The following is a 9799-nucleotide window of genomic DNA, read 5'->3' as shown; positions in this document are numbered from 1 at the left end:
ACTTTATTTACAAAACCAAATTGGTGATGGTGCTGGTGGTGGTGGTGGTGGTGGTGGTGGTGGTGGTGGTGTTGGTGGTGGTGTTGGTGTTGGTGGTGGTGGTGGTGTTGGTGGTGGTGGTTGCAGACTGGTTCATTTCAAAGCATGCTGGAGTGGCATGGCCACTGAGCATCTGGAAACACAGAAAGGAATGCGACCGGACGCAGGGCTCCCAACACCCTAGACGTCGACCTATGGCACTGGAACAGGGTCCCTGAAGGTAAGTCTGGACAGTCAGATAAGGTAAGTACATTTTATTACAAGGAAATGGGAGAAGATAAATCTTCTCTTCATCTTGCTATGCTTAAGCATCTTTAAGAGTGCAGGGAATTCATGTCTCTCAGTCTGGTTTAGAAAAGTGTTTAGAGACAGCAAGAGTAAACTCCATGGTTCCCTGACGAGGGTTCCAGGGATTCTGATATCTGGGTCAAAGTGAAAGTTAAGGTGAAAAAGGCTGTCAGGCAGGGCAAAAAGATTCCAATTTCTGGTCTCTTTGGGCTGTAATTTTTACTGTGTTCAAGGCCATGAATGCAGACAGGGTAATAACGAATACAGAACAAGAAGCTAGAGCTTCTTTAAGACAAAACGAAAGTAAAAGTTTTGCCCTCTGCACCACTGCCTGAAGCAGGTTTTTCTAAGTCGTTTCCCGAGGATGGCATGCTGACCATTAGATTCACACGAAGATGATGAGGAATTCACCTGCTTTTTCTTTTCCTATCATTAGGCCAGCATCGATTCAAGGTGTGGCCCAACCGACTTATTATAAAGGATGATACTGGTTGGTTGAAAAAGGTAGTAGCTTTCTATGAACCATATATTAAGTTTTTATGTATATTAAAATTAACATTGGAAAGAACAGTGGTAGGAGTGGAAGCTAGAGGACAACTGCTGCAAATGCTTGCTTTTGAAAATGCTAATGAGGAGTACAGGAGAGCATTATTACCTATAAAGGAGACGGGGGTTATTAATGCTTATATGAAGGCATGCAAGGGTATCTTTTCTGAAAATGGAAAGATGCATATTTGGCACGTATTGATCCAGATAGAGTTATTAAATTATATGTTTAAATACTCTTGAATATCCTACAGGCACTTTCTCTCAGGATGAGTTGCCTTTAGAGTGGGTTTATATTAAATAAAACTTTAACCAAACATTAACAAAATATGAGGAACAAATTTCTTTATATTCAGCAAGGCATACAAAGACCTGTTACTCTGTGGGGATATGATTGTGCTGCTCTTGTTCTCCCATTAAGCAAAGATAAAGTGGAATATTTAATGCAGATGTCTGAGGTTTTTCAATTAGCCATGATTTCTTACACTGGAAATATTGAATTTCATCCTCCCCACAGTAAATTGTGGGATTGCTTTAAAAAACAAAAAAAAATTGATAAATACACTAATTTCTGTTGATCCATTACCATCACACTTTACTGTGTTTACAGATGGCTCTAACACCAAGATGCCTTATTGGACCAAAGATGAATTTTGGGGACAAGAATCTTCTTTTGGGTCAGTACAACAAAATGAATTATTAGCGGTAATTAATGTATTCCAGGATTTTACTCATGATGTAAAAATATTATAGCTGAGTCCGCTTATGTTGTAGGAGTAGTACAGAATATTGCGACTGCTGTTGTTTCTACATCTAAGCCTATATTAAATGTTATTCTCACATATTAAAGGACTATTGTTATTCTGAAACTCTAGAATATTCATTACACATACTAGATCACATTCAAAATTTCCAGAATCTTTAACACTTGGCAATCATATGGTAGATCAATTAGTGGCATTTGCTACCCCAGAAGAACACAGTCATAATCATGCCAATACAGGATATTTACATATTAAATATAAGCTTCCCTATTCTCAAGCCAAACGAATTATTGCTAATTGTCCTATGTGTCAGTCTTCACGTATAAAATGTGTTCCATCTCAAATTAATCCCAGAAAGATGCAACTTAATACATCGTGTCAGATCGATATAACCCATATTTCTGAGTTTGGTCGCCTTTCACATATAGATGTAAGCATAGATAATTTTTCAAAATTTGTGTGGGCTACACCATTGCCAGGAGTACGCACTGCTCATGTTATACAGCATCTATTGGAAACTTTTGCTGTTATGGGACTGCCTTCTAAAATTAAAATTGATAATGGACCAACATATATTTCTTATCAATATAAACAATTTTGTCAACGATATCATATTGTACATATTACTGGTATAGAACACAATACACAAGGACAAGCTTTTGTTGAAAAAATTCACCATACCCTGAAATGACAAATTATAAAATTAAAAAGGGGGGAAAGAGATGGCCTTATGCAACCTGAATGGAGTTTGCAGACCAGTCCCAGAGCTCTATTGGCACAAGCATTATACGTTATTAATTTTCTTAATTTACCACAAGGTGAAGTTATATCAAGAGCAGGTAGACACTTTGTTGAACTTCTCCCCAGAAGGCATGGAACAGACAGTATGGATAAAAATTGCCCGGGATGCTGAATGGCAGGAAGGGACATCATTGTATATAGGGGAGAGGGTTTTGTCTCATTACAGGATGGGAGACTATTCTGGTTACCCGGGAGATGGATCCAAGCACAGAATAATAAGAACTGCTCCCTACCCTCAAAGGAATCCAGTTAAACCAGCTACATTTTCTCCTGATGGATGTTCTCAGGAGATGAGGAGGTGTCCTCCATTACTGAGGCCCTGGCTTCTCTTAGTGTCCACAAACAACAATGGATAAGGATCCGTGCAGTGACAACCCTATTACCTATGTGGGGTCAGGTGAAGTGAGTAAGCACTGGAGGAATAATTTTGTCTCCTTCAGGAAAGTCCTTTACTACTGAGCACTTATTCTTAGCAATGTGTGTTTTACTCATGGTTTCTTCTGCTGCGGCCAATGCCAGTTATCGGGCTTATATTGCTTATCATGATGAAATCCTACTACTTTTCTGTTAGTAAATATATGGATAATGACACAGAACATGACTGGAAGTTAATTCAAGCCTATTTAGAAGGTAATGAAAGTGCTTCAAAATTAATTAATGCCTTGAAATATGATGTTCGAATGTCTTTCGGTAAACAGCTAGAAGATACTACCCCTATGGAAATAGCTAAATTATTGGCTGATCAATTGACAGGATTAGATCCCAAGGCTTGGCTTCAAAGGATTTTCCATAGCATGGGAGGAGCTAGTTTTGCCATAATCTTATGTATATTATGTATTATGTTGCTTTATTTTTACATGATTAAACCACTACAAGGAACTTTAGCTATGTTATGTAAAGTGTTACGTTAAAACAAAGAAAAAAGAAGGAATTGTTAAGACATAGAGATGCAGCTCCCAGGCAGGGTCAAGAAAGGCCTGGTGACAGATTCAAGTAGGGGCTGGAATGCCGCCCTGGAGAACAAAATGTTTTTCTCACTTGGCCTTAAATTATGTTCTGCTGTGTCCCGTTTCTGTGGAAGTGGTTCTAAATCTCTCTTTGTAATGGTGAGTATATTTTGATTATAATAAGAGAGGTGATTTGTTATATGAATATTTTTAGAAGAAGCTTTTGTTTATTCGTCTTTCTTTGTTTAATCTTCCCTCATTGTTCCTGGTATCCTGGGAATAATGATCTTATGGTATCTTGACACAATGATAATTGTAGTAATGCATATTCTTAGCTTAATAAGGATTAATAAAGCTTGCAACTGGATACAGTTTCTTCTGCCTTTGCTCTGCACCCCCTGTGTCCTGGGGTATGCGACCATACCCAGGGCCCCAACTCACTAGACATTGACAATGGGTCACCCCACAAAACACAGAAGCATCTACCTTAGTCAAAAATGGACATTTTATTGAATGCACACACTAACACTGATTGATCACATCCATAGCTAAGATACTAGGGGCAGATCCGTGGCCCAAAATACATTCCTCTAAAACTATAAAGCGAAAGAAAGAAAGAAATAAAGAGAGAAAGAAAGAAGGAAAGAAAGAAGGAAAGAAAGAAGGAAAGAAAGAAAGGAAGGAAGAAGAAAAAACACAAAAAACTTAAGCTTCTCATAGGAACTTCGCAGGAAGTGTTGTCTGGAGGTCAGTTCTGATTAGGCCATTTTAGATGAAACAGTGCATAGTGACCCTTAATGTGATGGGCCCTATATAAAGCTTTTTGCAATATTGGAATTTTAACAAACCTCATCCAGAACATACAGCAGAGGCAAGGATGTGATCACCATGTCCTTGCTCTCTATCAGGTTATTTTTCTGTGTCCTTGATTGTCAGGCATAGACAGCAACAATCTGAAATAGCTGGTAGACATGGAACAAAGTGGCTAAAACTATAGTTGTGGGTTGCACACCTCAACTGTCAATGGCTAATGCTGTCCTCAGAGACCTCGGAGGCCCTTCTTGTAAGACTATCTATTGGAAAGTGGAAGCAGGTTTATCTGAGTTCAAAGTGAACCGGGCCAGCCAGGGAGAGGGCAACATGGGATACTTGAGACCCTGTCTAAAACCAGCACAAAAACCAACCCTTCATTCAAAGCATCATCTATTAATTCTTTATTATTTACCACTTTCTCCCTACCAGCCTTTCAGTCTGGAATGGTAGAAAAGGACTGGGAATGTTCCTTCTCTTCTAAGGACCTTGATCTCTCTTTCCTTAGGTCCACATTAAGAACACATGCAAATGGATATCACCGTCTGAACAACTTAGTATCATCTACTCAGTATATCTAGCCTAATACTGTGCTATGACAATCTCAAGCTTCCCTTAGTTTCGCTGACCTAGCAAGAAGTATGAAGTACTGAGGCCACACCCCAGTGATCCTTTCAAGGGGTTAGAAGAAAGCCATGAGAGATGCTCCACTTCTTTGTCCTTAGATTAAATCACATTGACACAATGTGGGTGGACTATTTAACCAGACATGTTTCTCCCAACCCCACCTTTCTGAGTTCAGACCATGGCAGAATTCATGCCCCACCACCCTAGATATTGAGTTTAGTGATATGTAATTATTATTTAAACCTATGTATTAAATTTTGTCATTTTGTTAATTTTTGTGGTTTTCACAGTCTTCTTTGATTAACATTCCTAGTTTTATTAATTTATCCCCTGTGTTCTCTGGTATTTTGTCCTTCCCTTCAAACTAAATTACTCCTTTTAGGATTCTCTACAGAGCTGTCTTACTGGTTATACATATTTTGTTAAATTTATTTTAGTGTACAGTAGTCAGCACAGTAGCTGTGCAGCTGCCTGCCCTCCATGGTATCAGATCTACTTTCCAAACAATAACGCTCAACTCTTACTGGCTGTGTAGCATCTTGGCTGCTCTTTGTTCCACTTGGACAGCCCTCAGGACCAGGCTCTCCTCTCCCTTAACCATGGCTGCTGTCCTCTTCCTCTCTCCTCTCCATCACACACGTTCTTCCTTTATTCTTTGGCAGCTTCTTCTTCCTTCTTCCCTCCTCATGATCTTCTCTAGCAAAGCCCTCAAAGCTCCCCTCCCCCATCTCTCTGCTGTGCAGCTGTTGGCTGTTGGCTTCTTTATAATCACACTTAACTGGGAACAGGGTCAGTTATTTGGGGTTAACCAGTCCTGAGTTCCACAAATTAGCATTAAAATACAAGCAGCATTAGGCCAATAAACTACAGGGATTTTTGTTTGTTTGGTTGGTTGGTTTGGTTTAATTTTCATTTACCTTTTTACTTGTTATTTTATTTTTGACTATTTTTTATTAATCGGTTATTTTATTTATTTACATTTCAACTGTTGTCCTGCTTTCAAGACTCCCCTCATCAAATTTACATCCCATTTCTGCTCAGCTTTGCCTATGTGACAGTGCTCCCCCACCCACACATATCCATTCCCACCTCACACCTCTAGGATCTGCCTTTGGTGGGCAACAGACCTCACCTTGAACCATAGAGCATCCTTGCATACACTTTGGCTGGCAGTTTGGCCCCTGGGAGCTTGGGGATTAGGGAAAGAAGATCTGTTCAGATATTAAAGCCAATGATTGCTGCATTCTCTTCTTTTTCTGGTTATAGGTGAAATTATGTTTGTGTGCTTCTCTTTTTTTAAATTATTGAGAGAAGATTAATTTCTTGGTTTTTCTTGGGTATAGTTTAGTTCATTGTCTTGGAGTTTTCCTCCTATTAGCCTCTGTTGTGCTTTCTTACAGAAAAGAATTCTTTAAATTTGGTTTTGTCATGAAATATCCTGGTTCCTCCTTTTATGGTGATTGAGGATTATGCTGGATATAGGAGCCTGTGTCTGCATTACATCTGCCCAAGATTTTCTGACTTTTAGAATCTCTGTTGAGAAGTCTGGTGTAATTCAGATACATCTGAATTTATTTGTTACTAGATATTTATACCTTACCCCTTTTAATGTTCTTTCTTGATCTGTGCATTAGGTTTTTAATTATTATGTGAATGGAGGAATTTTTCTGGTACAATTAGTTTGATGTTCTGTAGGCTTGTTGTACCTTTATGGCCTTTTCTTTCTTTACCTTATGGAAGTTTGCTGCTATGATTTGTTGAAGGTGTTTAATGGATCTATGAACTAGAAATCTTAATTCTCTTCTATATCTATTATCCTTAGGTTTCAACATTTAATTGTGTCCTGAAATTCATGGATGTTTTGGATTCAATAAACCATACATGTTTATCTGAGATGGGTGTTTTGTGCTTTGTGGGATGACCTCCTTGACCCCAGGCTGCATGAAGAATCTCAGCTGACAATGGGGACATAAATTATAAGTATGTGTAGCAAGACCCAGGCCTCTTCCAGGTTCTTAGATATTAACTGAGAACCTCAAATACAGTAGTAATGTGATAGTGTGGTGTGAATCTAGTTACTATTCTCTATTTTGATATAGATGACTCTTTTTGTGTCATGGTCAGCTTATAATGACTAGAAGACCTAAGCTTGAGAATAACCAAAGACTACATTGCTTCTCTAGCAGCTGAGCTTTTAAAAGCCCTGGGGTGACAGCAACTGTTGGTGGACATTCTGGATTATTCCTTCTGTACTTTAACTCTCTGTGTCACTTCCACCATCAGTAAGTTAGTTCAATTCCATAAATTGGAAATCCATCACCTGGAAGAAATACTCTTTTTTTTTAATGATTTATTTATTTATTTATTTATCATATACAAGTACACCGTGACTGTCTTCAGACACACCAGAAGAGGGCATCATATCTGATTAGAGATGGTTGTGAGCCACCATGTGGTTGCTGGGATTTGAACTCAGGACCTCTGGAAGAGCTGTCAGTGCTCTTAACCACTAAGCCATCTCTTTAGCCCAAGAAATACTTTCTGAATATGATCTGAGATTGGCCATGGAAAAAGGGTAGCTTGAACTGTCCCACCTAGGTTCTGGGCCTGCACAGGCCTGCTCTCCAAAAGAAACCTGTGTTCACAGCTGTTGGCTGGCTAAGAAAGATTTCACGAGACGTGATACACAGCCCTCGGACTTCTGCTTCAGTCATCTGCACAATTATTCCCGGACGATACCCTCATACCTCCAGCAGGCCGGTGATGAAGCTGTCCACTCTCAGCTCCCCTTCAGCCATCTTGTGGGCACCAGACTCTCCTCCCTGCAGCAGGAACAAGGGCTTCTCCATGGTGGCTGCAGCAGCAGTGGTGGTTTGGCATTCTCACCTAGGAGGCCCTATGCCTTTCTACCCCAGTTCCAACTCACCTCAGGCCCGGGCCTTCCCCCCATCCACTTCCCACGGAGCAGGGAGAGCAGCACCCACTAGAAATAAAAGGGAAGCCCTTGGTCCTGCCAATAGTGAACCCCCAGTGAAGGGGCTTGTTGGGGGGGAGGGTGGCAATGGGAGGAGGATGGGGAGGGGACACCCATAGAGAGGGGAGGGGGGGTTAGGGGGATGTTTGCCTGGAAACCCAGAAAGGTAATAACAATTGAAATGTAAATAAGAAATACCCATTTAATAAAGATGGAGAAAAAAAGAGAAAAGTGTCACACATTTAAAACAGAAGAAAATGGACCCTAATTTTAAAGCACAGCTCTGTCAATTAACTATATCTTTAAGGAAGCTCAGAAAATCAGGACAACCAATTAATATTTTCTCGGTTTAAGTAAATAATAATGTCCGTTTCTTGCTATTGTGGAGGGAATTAAATAGATAATATGTAATCATGGAAATTTTGAAGTACCATCCATTTTTCTGTTCATTAAATCACTCTTCCTCATTTCATTGATCAAGTATGTATGTTTTCTTTTCATAGTTACATGTATAATAAAACCAGCATAAAAACCTTCAGAATTGTATAAGCTTTCACTTTTAACAAATTAAATTAGTTGTTCTTTGTATTTCTGCTGAACATTTAAATGTTCTTTATATGTCCCAATGCGAGTTTATTAGGTACCTATAAACTTTAAACTCTTTGCCTAAGAGCATGAGTACTATTTAATTATATAGTAACTACACTCAGGCTGTCTTTGTATTAGAACCAATTATATCAGACTCTAAGAAAAATTACTATTGCTTTAAAGTTTGTGTGTGTATGAGTGAGAGTATGAGTATGAGTGTCTGTGTGTGTGTGTGTGTGTGTGTGTGTGTGCGCGCGCGCAGCACATGACCAAACAACTTTCAGGAGCCATTTCTCTCCTTCTGTCATGTGGGTCCGAGGATGTAACCCAGATGTTTGACTTTGGCAATAAATAATATTACCAACTAAATAAATAAATCCAGATCTGGGAAGGTATCTGAATAATACCCCTAAGAAAATAGATACACTCATTAAAGGATGCATACATTATATATTATATTGCTTTCTTTTTGCATGATTAAACCCCTTCAAGGACATTTAGCTATGTTATAGAAAGTGTTACTTTCAAAACAAGAGGACAAAGAGAGAAATTGTGGAGTCACTGAGAGACACTTCCCAGACAGGATCAAGGAAAGACGACTGAGAGATGCAAGCAGGGGCTGCAATGCTGCCCTTGAGAAGAAAATGTTTTTCTCACTTTACCTCACACTATGTTGTACTATGTCCTATGTTTGTGGAAGAGGCTCTCATGCTCTCTGGGTTATGACAAGTATATTGTGATACTAGGAAGAGGGGTGATTTGCTATACAGATATTTTAAGAAGAAGGCTTTGCTTAGTCTTACTTCTTTGCCTAGTCTTGCCTCGGTTGTTCCTGGTATCATGGGAATAAGGATCTTATTATATCTTGCCAAAAGGGAAAGTGAGGTAATGCATATTCATGCCTGTATAAGGGTTAATAAGCTTGTAGCTGCATGCAGTTGCATCTGCCTTTGCTCTGCATCCCCTGTGTCCTGGTTATTTGTGACCGTACCTGGGCCCCCAACGCACTAGATGTTGACAAGCATCACCCTTCTCACTGTCAGGTTTATTTTCTTTCTTTTTTGAAATCTATGATGTGGAGGCGTATTACAGCAACAATATGAAATAGCAGGCGGGCATGTATGAAAATTGCTGTGTTTAAGCTAAGTGTGGGGACACGTCCTCAAAAGGAGCTGTTAAGATGGGAAACACATAATGCATTTGTTGCTGGAATTGAGTTGCCTCAGCTGTGTTGCTCTGCCTGCTCAGTGTCCATTCAACATCACTGTTTCTACAGAGGAACTCAAGGTTTGCCCCAGCCGCCTGTGAGCTGTGATATGGGCAGAGAAAGGCCAGGACACAGTGGTGATTTCCCATTCCTCAGTTACGCTGAATTTTCCACTAATGTACTTGTATACACAAGTCCAGTGTGGTCA

This window comes from Rattus norvegicus, chromosome 19 (genome assembly GCF_036323735.1).
Source record: "Rattus norvegicus strain BN/NHsdMcwi chromosome 19, GRCr8, whole genome shotgun sequence".
Lineage (NCBI taxonomy): Eukaryota > Metazoa > Chordata > Mammalia > Rodentia > Muridae > Rattus > Rattus norvegicus.
Note: the sequence above shows the minus strand (reverse complement) of the source record.